Source organism: Gossypium hirsutum, chromosome A13 (assembly GCF_007990345.1).
Source record: "Gossypium hirsutum isolate 1008001.06 chromosome A13, Gossypium_hirsutum_v2.1, whole genome shotgun sequence".
NCBI lineage: Eukaryota > Viridiplantae > Streptophyta > Magnoliopsida > Malvales > Malvaceae > Gossypium > Gossypium hirsutum.
In genome coordinates, this window is record NC_053436.1 from 54,776,142 (window position 1) to 54,793,147 (window position 17,006).

The 17,006-nt window shown below is 34.5% G+C and overlaps 1 non-coding gene across 1 annotated transcript; it reads right to left on the bottom strand.

Annotated features, from left to right (window-relative positions):
* Nucleotides 1–8,248: 8,248 nt before the first annotated feature.
* On the bottom strand, nt 8,249–8,355 carry LOC121213206 (small nucleolar RNA R71). The gene has a single exon (XR_005908579.1). It is a non-coding gene; the product is annotated as a small nucleolar RNA R71 (small nucleolar RNA).
* Nucleotides 8,356–17,006: the final 8,651 nt, after the last annotated feature.

Below are 17,006 nucleotides of genomic sequence, written 5' to 3' on the forward strand. Positions count from 1 at the left end.
TCTCAAAATTTCTTCGATGCCTGTTGAAGAGACTTTCCCGAGGATCTTTTACGAAACTCTCCAGTTCCCTCATCAACTTTTTGTTTTTCTTTTCTAAGCTCTTCGGCTTTACAAGCTCGCTCGACAAGTACTACTAGCCACATACAAACAGCATGGTTTAGTTTGCTTTATGACACGATCTCTATGCACATACGGCTACCCGTCATACGTATAGACTAATTAACTCAACATATAATTCAAGTAGAATCATCATATCACCGTATATTTGTTATGCTCATACGTCATGACTTAATCAAATCTAAACTAAGTCTCGTTACTCGAAAACTTACCTCGGATGTTGTCGAACGATTCCGATGGCTATTCGACTACTTTTTCCTTCCCTTTATCAGATTTAGTTCCCCTTTGCTCTTGAGCTTAATTTAACAAATAAATTGATTTAATCATTTGAGCATCGAAAAGAGGAACTCAAAGTACTTAGCCCATATATATAAATTAGACATTAAAGTCGCATACATATGAAATCATGAATCAACTCAACATATTAACCCACACTCCCTTTTAGCCGATTGTCTGAGCCAAAATAAAAGCATCAATATGCTTGCCTCTAACCGAATACATGCAACACCAATCTTCTTTCTATGGCCGAATATGCATGTCTATGTTGAGGCCGATTGCAACACTTAATACATTCTACAATTATGGTTACTTGTATTGACGAAATACCAATTTGTTTTAAGTTCAAAACTCGGCTAATACACATATAACTCTAGGGATCAAATACTAACATTTGCACTTCACCTTACTACCATTTTCATCCAAATAACATGATCAACAACCATGCTTCTCTTCTACTTCCTAACATGGTCGAATGCACCAAGACACCATACCACTTAAATTTTGGTCATGGGTTAAACAAAGAACTTAAGGCCTAACTCAAGAATGCTAAAAAGAAAATCCACCACCACATGTATCATTACAAAGCTTCACATTTAGCATGCAAATGGCATCAATCACAAATCCTCCTTAGCGAAACTTAACCCATCTTCATGCCTCATCACCACAACATCAAACATCAACCAAGAAGACAACACCCATGGCCGAATATCATCTCCATCACATAGCAAAGATCTAAACCATGGGCTAGATAGAACTCAAGCTAACAAATAAATAAAATAAAATAAAAACATACATGAATCTCATGGAACAACACCAAACATACCTCCTCCTAAACATCAACCAACCGAACAAGAAGCAAGAAAATCCTTTCTTCTTCCTTTCTCCTTAAAATTTTCGGCCAAAGATGTTCAAGGATGAACACTTTTTTTTTGTTTTCTTTCTTCAATTCACGGCAATGGGGGGGCATGGGTGAGACAATTTTTTTTTCATCACTCCTCCCTTTGCATTACTTTAATCCTAACCCCTTTTTTTATTCTTTCTAACATAACACACTACACAACATGTTTACAACATGTTTCCACCCATAGCATGGCCGGCCACTATGCTTTAATTTTGGGTAATTTGACATGCAAACCCATCATTTTCACAACATGCATTATTAGGCCACTTTACATTTGCCTAGCACATTTCTAAATTTTCTCACATAAGTCCTATTTGATAAAATTCACTTACAATTAACAAAATTCAAACATGAAATTTTCACACATGCATATGTACATATAATGAGCATCAACTATGACGGTTAATTATTTTTATGACTCGGTTTAGTGGTCCCGAAACCACTTTCCGACTAGGGTCAATTTGGGGCTGTCACAGTAAATACATGTCTTGGTTCATATTGAACACATACCTTTTATTTCCTTTTTCATGTCCGTTGAATTGTTTAGAATATCATTGGATACACAGGATAGCTCACACAAAGTGTCCTAACATATAATCATAACCTTTCCTTTCTTTTACATCGTTTCTCACACAAGCTATGAAATGAGTCTACTTACACGAGCTATGAAATGGGCCAACTCATACGAGCTGTGGGTCAGAATGTAAGCTATACGATGCTACTCACACGAGCTGTGGAGTATCCGCAACACATGTCGAACCTCAGCCATCGGTAGGACATTCAAGACCACCACCCAAAACATGGAAGACATGTCATTTGTATCCTATGAATTTCTAAGGTTCAAACGGGGCTCGATAGTCGTCGTAACATTGTTGGATTTCCATTGTTTCATGACATGATAGATTGCATAATAACACATATATATTGAATCATTTACATTATAACAACACAGTAATAATATTTAAGTGATTATAGTTCATACGACTTACATGGCTAAATTGTAGAAATGTCAAAGTATAAGGGCTTTTTGGTAATTTTCCATTCTTCTTGATTTTCCACTCGATCTTGATCTAAATTAATAATTTCATTAAATTTATTAATTTAGACAAAAAAAATCACTCCATTTTATGCAATTTAGTCATTTTTATATTTTTACAAAATTCCCTCAACTTTTCAGTTCTATTCAATTTAGTCCTTAAGCCTTAAACTTGCAAATTAACCTTTTTTAGTGCAAACCCATGCTAGTTAAATATTCATGGCATCCAATACAACCCATTTTTGCAACAATTTCACATCAAGTCGAACTATTACTATTTCTCTAATTTAGTCCCTAATCGGCAAATTCATCAAAAATCATTTAACAAAATACTTCTAAATACTAACCAACACTTCAAATTCATCATTTAACATCTAAAATAATAAATATTCATCAATGAAAACATTTAAAATCTTCAACAGTTTCAAAAACAAAGGTACGGGCTAGCTGGACCTAATTGCAACGATATCAAAAACATAGAAATTAATAAAAATGAGGCCAAAATCACATACCATGCATGAAATTTCACCATGGCCAAAAGCTCCATCCCTAAATCCATGGATATTCGATTGTTGAAGAAGAAACCAAAAGGATGATAACAAATTAGCCTTTTGTCTTTATTTTATTTTATTTTAATATACCAAATTACCATTTTAACCTTGGTTAATAATTAAGTAAAATACCAAATCCATGTCCATATTTTTCCACTAATTCTTTAAATGGTTTAATTACAATTTAAGTCCCTTTTCCTTTATTCAATAAGCGATTTAATCACTCAAATCAAATAGTGATCAAATTTTACATCTTTTACGATTTAGCCCTTTTTAATTAATTAACTATTGAAACATTAAAATTTCTTAACGAAACTTTAATACTAACTTAATAACACTCTGTAAATATTTATAAAAAACATTTACGATTTGGTTTATAGAAACGAGTTTGATAAATCATAATTTATACATACTTTTATCAAATGCTTAGCACATTTTTGGAAGAATTATCCTTAGATTTGGTGAATTCAATGCTCCTAATCTTTTAATTTCATGTTTTACACTTAGGTGGGCATAGGAGAGTAAAAAGAGCGAGAAACGGGCCAAAACGAAGAAAATGAGTCAACGTGAGAAATTAACACGGCCTGGACTTCCTTACACGGGTAGACCACAAGCTCGTGGCTATTCAACAGACTCTAACACGATATGAAGCACTTGCATACGGGTGTGCCACACGGGTGTGTCTTTGTCGGGCCCAAGTCTAGTTCTAATCGGAAAAGGGCACTGTAACACCCCCGTACTTGAGACCATCGCCGGAGTCAAGCACGAAGTGTTACTAAACTTAATTCATCAATTAAACAACTTAAACAACTTATTACCAACCATGCATGACAACCAAGCATATGCACATCACCAATATCAAACATAACATAAATAGCTAGATTTATAAGTCAGAATCATTAGCTCACTAAAGACCAATATATTTGGCCAAATAATAATAACACATGTTATAAAATTAGGTCCCTATACATGCCACTCACTTGATAAATCTAGCATATGTGTTTATACTGTCAAGGTGTGGGCTTGATAGTGTGATGCTACCTCCGACGGTCTCCAACCCTGAGCTAACCTGACAACACTAAAAGAAATGGAAAAGAGGGGGGTAAGCTTTATGCTTAGTAAGCTCACATGAAATAATAATAAGCAATTTACTAACATGCTTCCCACAATAAAACTAACTCATTTGTACATTTACACATGTTCTGGTTAAGCTATTTTCTTGAGTAATAGTCACTAATTCATTTATATTTAGAGTTACAGAACTCAAAATTAAGATCCGTAAATTTTCCCAAAAACTAGACTCATATATCTTTCCACCATAAAATTTTCAGAATTTTTATTCCAGCCAATAAGTACAGTTTATTATTCAAATTCTCCCATGTTTTGCTGTTTAACAGCTTCGACCTTTCTTCACTAAAATTTATTTATCTCATAGTAAAAAACTCGGATCATGTTCTTGTTTGTTTTTATTAAAATTAGACTCATCCAAGATTCTAGGCATATAAATTATTTCCCAAAATTATTTTTCTATAATTTTCAACAATCTTTCCAAGTCAGAACAGGGGATCTTGAATTCATTCAGACACTGTCTTACAAGAATTCAAATATCACATAATATGGAATTCTTTTGCTTCCCCTGTTTCCTTTATGTGAAAATAGACTCAATAAAATTTAATTGCATTTTTATTTTAAATTTAATTCAACTTACACAATTTTTGGTAAATTTTCAAATTCAGGCACTGTTGCTATCCAACACTGTTTTACTACTAAAGTTCACTTTTGTACAATTTCACTTAGTCCCTTCCATTTTATCGAGGTTCGCTCAAATATCGAGCATATTGCTCATAAATTCAAATAAACATATACTTGCACTTGTTCATCACATAATCACTTTCACATTTATTTTCACTTAATCGATTTCCCGTTGAACTCATCGGAATAATAACAGATACACAATTGCCTGCACATTTTCTCATTTCCACACTTGTAGCCGAAGCTATCTGGTACGCATAGTAGCCTGCACTTAGTACTACACATGCGACCAATTATACGGTACACGTAGTAGCCTACACTTAGTACTACACACGTGACCTAACCATCTGATACACGTAGTAGCCTGCACTTAGTACTACACACGTGATCGAAGTTTTCAGGTACGCATAGTAGCCTGCACTTAGTACTACACATGCGACCAATTATCTAGTACACGTAGTAGCCTACACTTAGTATTACACACGTGACCTCACAATAGCTCATTGGTACCGTTTCTATTCCGAAGGTTCAACCGGAAAATTCCTCACTTTTCAACATTTTACTAAATTATCCGTAATCAATTTAAATTCATAATTTACATCAAATAATCATTTGATAGGCAGCCACATTTCATATGATATCAAAATATATTAACATAAAAAGAATCGATAGATTATTTATATACGAACTTACTCGAAGTGTCGATCTCACTATCTATAGTACCAATTGTCCATTCATAGTATAATAAGACACAACTCAAATAGAAAATCAGCTTTTAAGAATTTATATAACATATATCACATATTTCATATATCACTTGTCATGTATCTTCATTTTCTTGCATTTCATGTAACATTCTTTCATGTCATATTTCCACATCATAAACACCATTCCATCAACTTTTCCAATATATTAAATCATAAAATATATGCAATAATAGTAAGAAATATAATTCAAACATAACATTGCATTATTATTATCACACGAACTTACCTCGATACAAAATATTAGCAATCGGGCCTATTCCTTGTAAACTTTGTTTTTCCCTTGATCACGACTTGAATCTCGTTTCTCTTGATCTATAATACCAAATTAATTTATTTAATACATACATTCATCAAAACAGCCTTTAATACGAACTTTGGCAAAATTACTATTTTGCCTCTAAACTTTTACATAATTACACTTTTCCCCTAGGCTCGGGAATTAAACTTCATCCCTTATTCTTATGTTTTATGACATGCTGATCATTTTTCCCTTCTATGAAAACATCAAATTTTCACTCTAACATGCACTTATGACTATTATGTATTTTTACCGATTAAGCCCTTTTACTCGTTTTCACTTAAAACCAAGTAGCACAAGTTGTCTAACATAATTTAAAACCTCATATTCTATCATAAAACACCAAAAATACACAAATTTCACCTATGGGTATTTTTCCAAATACGAACCCTAGGTTGAATTATTGCTAGCATAAGCTTAATCAAGTTACCGAGATTCTAAAAACGTAAAGAACTTGCAAAACGGGGCTAGAACAGACTTACTATTGAGCTTGGAAAGCTTGAAAACCCTAGCCATGGCTTCCCCCGTGCTAAGTTCAGCCTCCATATGGAGAAGATGACCATTTTGTGTTATTTTTCCCATTTTATTTCATTTAATATACAAATGACCAAAATGCCCTTACTACTAAACTTTCAAAAAAATTCCATCCATGTCCAATTTTTGTCCACAAACTTCAAAATGGTCTAATTACCATTTAAGGACCTTTGATTTAAAAACTCATAACAATTAAACACTTCTAACATGTAAAACTCAACTTTTGCACTTTTTACAATTTAGTCCTTTTGACCAAATTGAGTTCCCAAACGTCGAAATTTTTGAACAAAATTTTCACAAAATCATTCCATGAAATCGTAGACCATAAAAATATAATAAAAATAAAATTTTCCTCGTCGAATTTGTGGTCCTGAAACCACTGTTCCGACTAAGCCCAAAATCAGGATGTTACAGGCACTTTGGAGGATTCTTAGGCATTCTAAAGCCTATATTAACACCCCAGAGGAGGCATTTAGAAAGACACACAGAGTGGGAGGCAAGGAATTACTCGAAGAAAGTCGATTGATCCATCTCAGAAGCCAGATTCTCCTTCAAGACTGAAGATTTCCCTCCGATTTCCTTCGGGATTTTTGGGTTTCTTTATGTTTTTATTATTATTATTCTTCTGAGATGTTTTCTTTTACACTTATGAACTAAATCCCCCAAATGCCTAAGGAGAAATGAAACCTAAGACGGATCTTGTTATTATTTTCTGAATTATATGATAAATATTTGATTTGTTCTTAATTATGAGTTCTTAATTCTGGCTTTCATATTCCAGGATATTGATTCAACTATTGATATGCTTATTCAACGGAGCAAAAGTCTCTGTCTAAGAGTAGATCTAGCATAATTAAGCGGAGTTGAATGCACCCCTTGACATAGGGCGACATAATTTTGTTGGATTAGTGTGAAACCTAATAAGGGAATCCATAGATCAAGTTAATGCAACACTATGGGTTTTAATTAGAAAGAGATTTCAATTAATGAACCTAGAGTTAGACGTTTTTAGTCTCAAGAGAGATAATAATATAACTTAGGGATTTCTATGGATCAAGTCAAGTGAATAAATCGTCTGATTCAAAGTCAAATAACAAGTGAAGTCTAGGTGGATTTTCCCTTGGTTATTGTCCAAATCAATCAGTTTTTCCCAAAAGTATTTCCCCAATTTTCTTCCTATGCATTCTTAGTTTAGTTAATTAATTTAGATAAAACAAACCCCTTTATTTTTAGGCTAGATACTAAAAAGAGAGTTAATACTAGTACTTTTAGTTCCTGTGGATTCGACATTCTGGTCTTGCTATAAACTATACTACTGTTCGATAGGTGCTCTTGCCTTTATCGTGATAATAGTTAGTTTTCAAGTACGATCAATCATAAATTTAAAACTTATCACGAGACATCACACCAAGTTTTTGGCACCGTTTCCGGGGAACTAAGATATTAGGAACACTTAATTTTTATTACTTTAGCCATTTATTTTATTACAATTTAAATTTTGTTTATATTACTAAAATTTCTTTTATTTCCTTCTGACAGGTTTTTATAGTTTATGGCTAGAAGAAACCCGTCAGGACCATTCCTTTTTCATAGTGAGATAGAACACATAGCTCGCAGAAACCGAAGAGAAATTAGGCGAAACCTACGTGACATAGAGGGAGGACAAGAGGACGATATTCAAACCACAACCAACGAGAAGGCTGAAAATCAGAATAATCAGCTTCCTCCTGTGGTTGTTGCAGATCCAATAAATCAGAATCCTGCTCCTCATACTATGTATGATTATGCTAAATCTACTTTAACAAGAGCCGAATCGAGTATAGTTAGACCTGCTATTGCTGCAAATAATTTTGAACTGAAACCTAACACAATTCAAATGATACAACAGTTTGCTCAGTTTGATGGTTTGCAGGACGAGGATCCAAACACTCATTACCATGAGGGTCAATCACTACTTGGGAACAAATGACCGAAAAATTCTTACTTAAATATTTTCCGCCGGCTAAAACGGCTAAGTTGAGGAATGATATCTCTTCTTTTGTGTAGATGGACCTAGAAACACTCTATGATGCATAGGAGAGATACAAGGATCTATTGAGAAGGTGCCCTCACCATGGGTTACCTTTATGGTTACAAGTTTAGACTTTTTACAATGGTGTGAACCCCTCAACAAGACAACTCATCGACGCAATCACCGATGGAACTTTGAATAACAAAACACCTGAAGAGGCTTATGAATTTATTAAAGAGATGTCACTGAATAACTATCAGTGGCAAGTTATAAGAACGAAGCCGACAAAAGTAGCCGGTGTTTTCAACCTTGATGCTGTCACTATGCTATCTAACCAGGTAGAACTTTTAAATAAAAGAATTGACTGTTTATATGGTTCTACTCAAGTACATTCAGTGATGAGGTGCAATTCAAATGGAAAAAGAGCACACACAGAATATCAATCCTTCAACCCCAACACCGAGGAGGAACAAGTTCAATATATGGGTAACAATAATTCTAGACCTCAAAATAACCCATACAGTAGTACTTATATTGCAGATTGGAGGAACCATCCCAATTTCTCGTGGGGTGGTCAAGGAAATCAAAGGCAACATCTTCCAGGTTTTCAACGACCATCTTACCAATAGGAAAAGAAGCTGAACCTTAAGTAGATGCTAACGAAATTTATCTCGGTGTTAGAAACTCATTTTCAGAATACCGAAACAACACTTAAGAAGCAACAAGCGTCGATCCAAGGGTTCAAAACTCAGATATGACAACTCTCTAAATTAATTTCTTAATGACCCCAAGGTAGCCTACCGAGTAATACTGAATCGAACCCAAGGGAACAACTCAATGCAATTACCATTCGAGATAAGGAAGGGTTAGTTGAACCTGAACCAAAACTGAGGCAAGGAATTGTGGTAAGTAAAGGTAAAGTTGAGGTAGACCATAGTGAGCGAAAATCGGTAAGTAGAGAGTACAAACCTCGTGTGTCATACCCCAGTGCGACAAAGATAGACCACACGGACGAACAATTCGGTAAATTCCTTAAATTATTAAAGAAATTACACATTAACTTACTGTTTATTGAAGCTTTTTCACAGATGCAAAACGCAGTTAAATTCTTAAAGGAGCTTTTAGAAAATAAGCGGAAGTTAGATGAGGCGTCGCATGTAGAGTTGAACGCAGTTTGCTCAGCAATTCTACAGAATAAGCTACCCAACAAATTGAAAGATCCAGGGAGTTTTACGATTCCTTGTTTAATTGGTAGTTTAAACGTTAACAATGCTTTGGCTGATTTAAGGGCTAGCATAAATTTCCTACCCTATAAAATGTTTAAACAACTAGGTCTTGTGAAACCTAAACAAACTAGGATGAGCATTCAATTGGCAGATAAGACAATTAGATTTCCTAGGGGTATTATTGAAGATGTACTCATTAAAATTGATAAATTTATCTTTCCAATTGATTTTGTTGTTCTAGAAATAAAAGAGGATAGTGACGTGCCTTTAATTTTAGGAAGGTCTTTTTTAGCAACTGCTAGAAGTATTATCGATGTTGGTACAGGTGAACTCACACTTCGTGTGGGTGATGAAACAATCACTCTTCAAGCTCGTAATTCGAATAACAAATTGAATATTGAGGGTGGTTGTATAAATCGTGTTACTAATACTGATCATTTGGTGTAACCTTCTTTGCAGGAAACATGTTCAACGAGCATAAATGAGCCTTGTTCAAGTAACAACAAATGACCCATCTATGAAGAACGAAGGCTACAGATCGAAGAACTAGATGAATGGCGAACACCTGTCAAGGAAAAACCATAAGCATACGAAAAATCGAAGTGACACCATAATAAACATAGGGATGAAACGAAGCAAATTCAAATTGGGGACAAAGTATTGTTAGATGAAAATGACCCCCGAATTGCTACTCTAGAGCACAATACGGATAGAGCGACTCCTTTCACGGTAATGAACATCTTCCCACATGGTACAATCGAGGGTAACACATACTATATTCGAAACTTTTAAGGTAAATAATACTCGACTCAGACCTTATTTTGATAAAATTGATAGCAGGAATGAGGAGTGTAAACTCCTTGCACCACCATGACCACGCAACAAGAGAGGTAAGTCGAGCTTAGACTCTAAATAAGCACTTCACAGAAGGCAACCCGAGCACTAACAGTGTTGATTTTTTTAAAATTTTAGTTTTTAACATCTAAATCACTAACTGAGTCCTTAAACTCAAGTTTTCCACATCCACACGGCCAGGCACATGGGCATGCCTTAGGTCGTGCTCATACCAGGGGAGGCGACACGGCCGTGCGATACAGCCGTGTGAGAACAGAGCAAAATTTTTATGACAGAGTTCGATGATCCTAGAACGGTCCAGTTCCGTCTCAGTGGTTTAGTTAGCTAGCTAATTGTGCCTGAGTTCAGAGTCGCACTGGGACTATATACAGAGGAGTTCATGGACGATGATGACTTCGACAGCCTCCATCGCCACATCCACTACTCTCCTTCAAACTGCTGGAAGGCCCTCATTCCTGCTTCAGCCACTTATGACCCCAGCCATTCCAAGGCATCGGCTCTCACCCCATCCCTGAGATATTTACACACCATCCTAGCCCACACCCTGACAGGGCAGAGAGAGTACCGGCATTGTCAACACCCATGACGCCTACTTTTTATGGAGCATGGTGTATGGGCACATGTTCAACCTCGCCTATTTCATTGCCCTCGCCATTTGCCATCAGACGGAGTAGCACAGAAAGGGAGTCATTTCCATGGGCCCTTATGTGACTCACCTGGCACGGTACTTCGGTCTCCTCAACACGGTGGCGCGAGTATCCTCCCTCACTCTCATCGGTCAGATGTCCCCACAGGGCATCTCGAGTATGCTGCAATGAGGATGATCGAGCGACGACGTGGATTTGATCCTCCCTAGTACTGCCTTGTCCACTCAGCCGAGCAGGAAAACCCAGAGGACATTATCGATGATGTCCCTCCACCTCACGAGGATCCAACCTCTCAGCCACCACCTATTCATCATCCAGTTCATATGGCGGCTTCACTCTCTGACATCTCTGAGCACCTCACTCAATTCGAGTAGTAATGTTTTCAGTGCTTTGATCACATTGATGCAACTTTACATCAGATTTGTCAGCACCTTTACATCTCATTGCCGCCTCCTCCTTGCGAACCATCTGGCGATAAAGATGTTTAAAGACTTTTATTTATTATTTTTATCTTTTAAAACTACTTTTTATTTTATTTTTCTTTAATTTGATTTTTACTACATCCTTAGGTTTTATAATTTATATTAAAAAATTTATATTTTCGACCATTTCTTTACGAGTAATCATGCTACTTTATATTTCATAAAGAGTTATTGATTTTATTATAGTTATAAAGAGCTCCAAAGCTCACTATTACTTAGGAATTTGCAACTCCATTGGAAAACATCCTCCACGACTTCCATGCCTTGCTCGACCACGACCATAGCTACCACTAGTTATAATATTCTTTTGGCACAGCACTTGTGGAACCTAACCTCTACCACCACCGGAGTATCCTCCTCCAATCTCATCCTGGCCTTGGCCGATTACTTTCCATAACTCCAATTCAAGGAATCCATTTAACATTTAGGAAGTTTCACTTCTCTCCCTATCTTATGATCTTATATCTATATTTTTCAATAAATCTAACTTTGTACATTGAGGACAATGTACATCTTAAGTGTGGGGGGATATTTATAACATTATCAGAAAAATCCCCGAATTTTGTCTTGTTCTCAAATAATCTTCTCATATCATTATTAGAATGAATTTTGATTAATTTATGATTTTTATTGATATGTCTTGAATTAAAACATAGGCATTTATGCATTGATTGTTAGACTTTAAGGAATTAGAGAATCAAGCATGATAAAGTTGATTTTTAAGAATTTAATATTTTTAGGTTGTTTCCCCAAGTTTAGGTATTATCTTGAGTTGAAATCCACAGGTTAAACATCAAAAAGCCATAATTTTTGTGAGATCTTGATCCTTTAAAGCATATATTATTTCTTTCATACTCACTTTTATTGTTGCTTTGAGTGCGTCAATATCGAATTGTTATTCTAGAACTTGCTTGATTATGCATGTCAAGACTACACCTTTGATTTGATATGTTGAGATGATAAAGGCACCTAGGTTTAACCCACTCACTCCATAAAACCCTACCTCTATAATTAACCCTTAGTGAACGCCCTTGAGCCTAACAAGCCATTCATTAATTTACCCTCAATATTAACCCATAACCCATTATTGTTGAAATCCCCTCAATTAATTTGATCCCTATTTTTGTCGAGATTCAATTTGAATAAATTGCTTAGCTATGTGTTTTTTAGCAAAGTTCTATAATATTTGATTTGTTCTTAAAAAAATTATTATGAAATTATGTAATGCTTAGATTAAAACGATGTTATCCATGAAGAAAAGCTCAATTAGGAATGTAAATTGTCAATTGTAGCATTTTTCTAGTTAGGTAATTTTTCAATTCAATCTCGTTTCTAACCTTCTTTTTCAGCTTATGACCACACCCCCTAACCAAAGCCACGTTACAACCCTCTAAAGACCTTTTGATTGATGTATCATCTCAATATATAGTTGTGGAGAGTTGATTTTCACGCAAGCCTATGGTAATAACTTTTCATATTGACTAATGAGTGCTTTATTTGTTGTCCTTAAACACTTCAAGTGATTTGAGTGAATCGTTAGTGAGGATGTTGAATTCTGTGATATTTTTAATCAAAGGTGATTACTTAGATGGGGGGAGACACCTAATGTTTTCATGATAAAATGCTTAACTTGGAATGTTTGAAACTTTGATGTTCTTCTAGTCGAATTCTCAATGTATGATTACTTAAGGTTTATTTTGAGATATTATTGATAGGAATTATAAGTTGAAAAAAATGAATTATTAATTGTGAATTGAGGATTTTTCTTGAGGACAAGCAAATGCTTAAGTGTGGGGGTATTTGATAAATCATAATTTATACATATTTTTATCAAATGCTTAGCACATTTTTGGAAGAATTATCCTTAGATTTGATGAATTCGATGCTCCTAATCCTTTAATTTCATGTTTTATACGTAGGTGAGCATAGGAGAGTAAAAAGAGAGAGAAACGGGCCAAAAACGAAGAAAATGGGTCAACGTGAAAAATTGACACGGCCTGGACTTCCTAGAGTTAGAGATTTCAATTAATCAACATAGAGTTAGACGTTGTTAGTCTTGAGAGAGATAATAATATAACTTAGGGATTTCTACGGATTAAGTCAAGTGAATAAATCGTCTGATTCAGATTCAAATAACAAGTGAAGTGTAACACCCTTCGCCCGTATCCCTCGCCGGAACAGGGTTTGAGGTCCTACCAGATTTAAACTCAACCATTTATATAAAACCAGGCCATAAAAATTTTTGAACAATTTTAAACTTTTCATGTACGTGTATATTATCCTTTAACCCGGCTTACAAGGCCCCAAAACATTCATGAGGTATTACTAAATATTTACCAATATCTTAGTCTTGTATCATTCACTTACTCAACAATGAATCACAATTCAAGTTCTAAATATACATGCTATAAACCACATCACAGGAGATAATAACATACAAGCATATGAATAATCAAACTACCTTAATAACAAGCCAAAGTCTTTGGCTTAATCATAATATTACATACTCAACTTTACAACCCTATACATGCCATAGACTCGAAACACTAAGATTTACTTACGCCGATAGCGTAGACTCGACTATGTGATAATATCTCTGACGGCCTCCAATCCGAGCTAACCTGGCAACCCTAGGGAATATGGGAAAGGAAAGAGAAGTAATCTTTACGCTTAGTAAGTTCATAAGAAAACAATAAGCAACTCATTAACAAGTTTTATCAATGTTTACAACATAATCACAAATTCACTACAAGCTGTCTTCCTGAGCAATAGTCACTAAACTATTTATAACTAGAGTTACGAAACTCAAAATCAATTTCTGTTAATTTTTCGTAAAAATAGGCTCATATATCTTATATCCATAAAATTTTCAGAATTTTTGGTTTGGCCAATCAATACCAGATTTTTCTTAAAGTTTCCCCTGTTACACTGTTTGACTAATCTGACCACTCTTCACTACGAATCAAATTTCTCATTGTACAGAATTAAAAATATGTTCTCATTGATTTCATTTGAAACTAGACTCATTAAGGAGTATAATAATATAAATTTTATCTTATAACCATTTTTTTACAAATTATAATGATTTTCTAAAAACAGAACAGGGGACCCCAAAGTCATTTGACTCTGTCCCACGCCACTTCAAATATCTCATTATCAGAAATTCTTTTGCTTACACGGTTCCTTTTATAAGAAACTAGACTCATTAATATTTAATTACATAATTTATTCAGCTTCTAACTCAACTCCCACAATTTATGGTGATTTTCCAAAATCACGTTACTGCTGCTGTCCCAAGCAGATTTATTACAAATTTACACTTTCACACATTCTTTGCATTAATATTATTTAAACATGTATATCACCAATCAATTTCATCACATATCTATAATTTCACTTAAGCATAATCTCAATACAATGCATTATGCTCAATGATTCGCACACAACCATTCAAATTAGTAATTATAAGATGGTTCCGCACATAGCCCACACTTATCGATAATTTACGATGGTTTTACCCTTACTCACATATATGACATAGGCATTTAAATACTTCAGTGTCAACTTTAATTCAACCGAATTCAACCATTGTACCATTTCATAACCACAATTACTTTTGTCATTCATATCTAAATGGTATTTCACATAATTCATATAACCTTTCACCATGACCGAATACACACATGCACATATGACATCTTCACCTATGCTTCTCATTTCACATTCATGATTCAATTCCAATCGATCTAACATGTATAAGTATATATCACATACCTGGCCAACTTAATGTATTGAACGAATTCAATGCCGATTTAACACAAGGTCTCATAGTCTTAGACTTTTATAAAATCACCGGCATTTAGCCTGCTAGGTTTTAAACCCAAATTCATCACCGGCACGAAGCCTGCTAGACTTTAAGTCTGAACTCATTCACCGGCATTTCGCCTGCTAGGCTTGAAGCCCGATATCATTTCACCAGTATTATAGCCTGCTAGGCCCGAAGCCCGATAATATTATTCACCAGCTTAAAGCTTGCTAGGCCGAGGCCCAAATATCACATTTCCATAAACAATCTTTCATACTTTCATAACTTATACTTCAATTGGATATACCAAATCAATATCATTTAAATCATAGCCATCATTCAATCATAAATTACATACAAAAATTCTCATAACTATTCACATGCGTACCTTATTACGAATTAATAACAATTTAACTCATACTTGGCTTTACACTCATTTTTAACTTGTTCAATAACACATCAATTCTTAGTCACGAAAAATCATACCAACATGTAGCCTACTAGAATTATAACCTGAATCATATCACCGGCAATATGCCTGCTAGGCTTTTAGCCTGATGTTACAATCATTCACTACTTAGCTCATTGCTAAGATTACACATACTATGAGTCATAACACAACTACTTTGATACACATCAATTTCATCAATCCTTTCATTTGAAAATACCTTCGGCACCTTGTCTCAATGTCTATTTCAATTCAAAAAGTATAGCCACATTCAGCTCAATTTATTTATTCAAACACACATGCAGCACATTATATTTCTATGTCTATTTCGGATTAATAATTTAGCCACATTTGGCTCTAATCATTTCTCCAAACATACATCCATCACATTATATTTATACATCTATATAATCAAGCATTTTACCTTACTATGTTTATTTAAGTTCTAAGCATACCGAATTGAATTTAAATTACTTAAGAACTTACCTCGACAACTTCGTACAATAGTGTCGACTACTCGGCTAACTTCGCCTTTCCCGATCCAAATCTCTGTTCTTTGGGTCTTGAACTTGAATTAAAGTAAAGAAACTATTTAATCGATCAATTGATCCACTTAACATTACCCTATAGATTATATTATATATATATAATAACACAACTTAAAATTAATTCACATAACAGCCCCCTTTATAGAATTCGGACATTAACAATTAAGCCTTAACATCCTTAACATGTAATTACTCAACATTCTATCTATTTCACTTCATCCGAATATTTCTTAGTATTTTCAAGTCCTTACAAATTAATCTAAGTTCATGCAAAATAACAAGAACCAAATTTGTCAAAGATACTTTTAACCGAATGCCATCTCTTCACATACAAGTCCCTCCAACTCATTATTTTACCATTTAGTCACTTATAATTATAGATTCATAAATTTCTCTACCTCGACCGAAATCAAAATTTCAACATGGGCTTTAACACTAATTAAACAAGGATCACACATCTATTAAAAATTAACAAAAACTACATGAAATTTACCTTAAATTTTTAGCTTGCTACATTGCCAAAATCCTCAAAGCATATTTCTTCTTTCTTTCTCAAACATTCGGCAAGAACAAGGCAAGGATGTATGGCTTTCTTTTCTTTTATTAATTTCTTATGTTTATTATAAAACATTTAATAATTATATTTCTTATATATATAAAATGCATATATTACAAATCATCATCATCATGGCCGGCCACTAACTTTAAATTGGACAATTTGACATGCAAGTCCTCCCTTTTAATAAGCC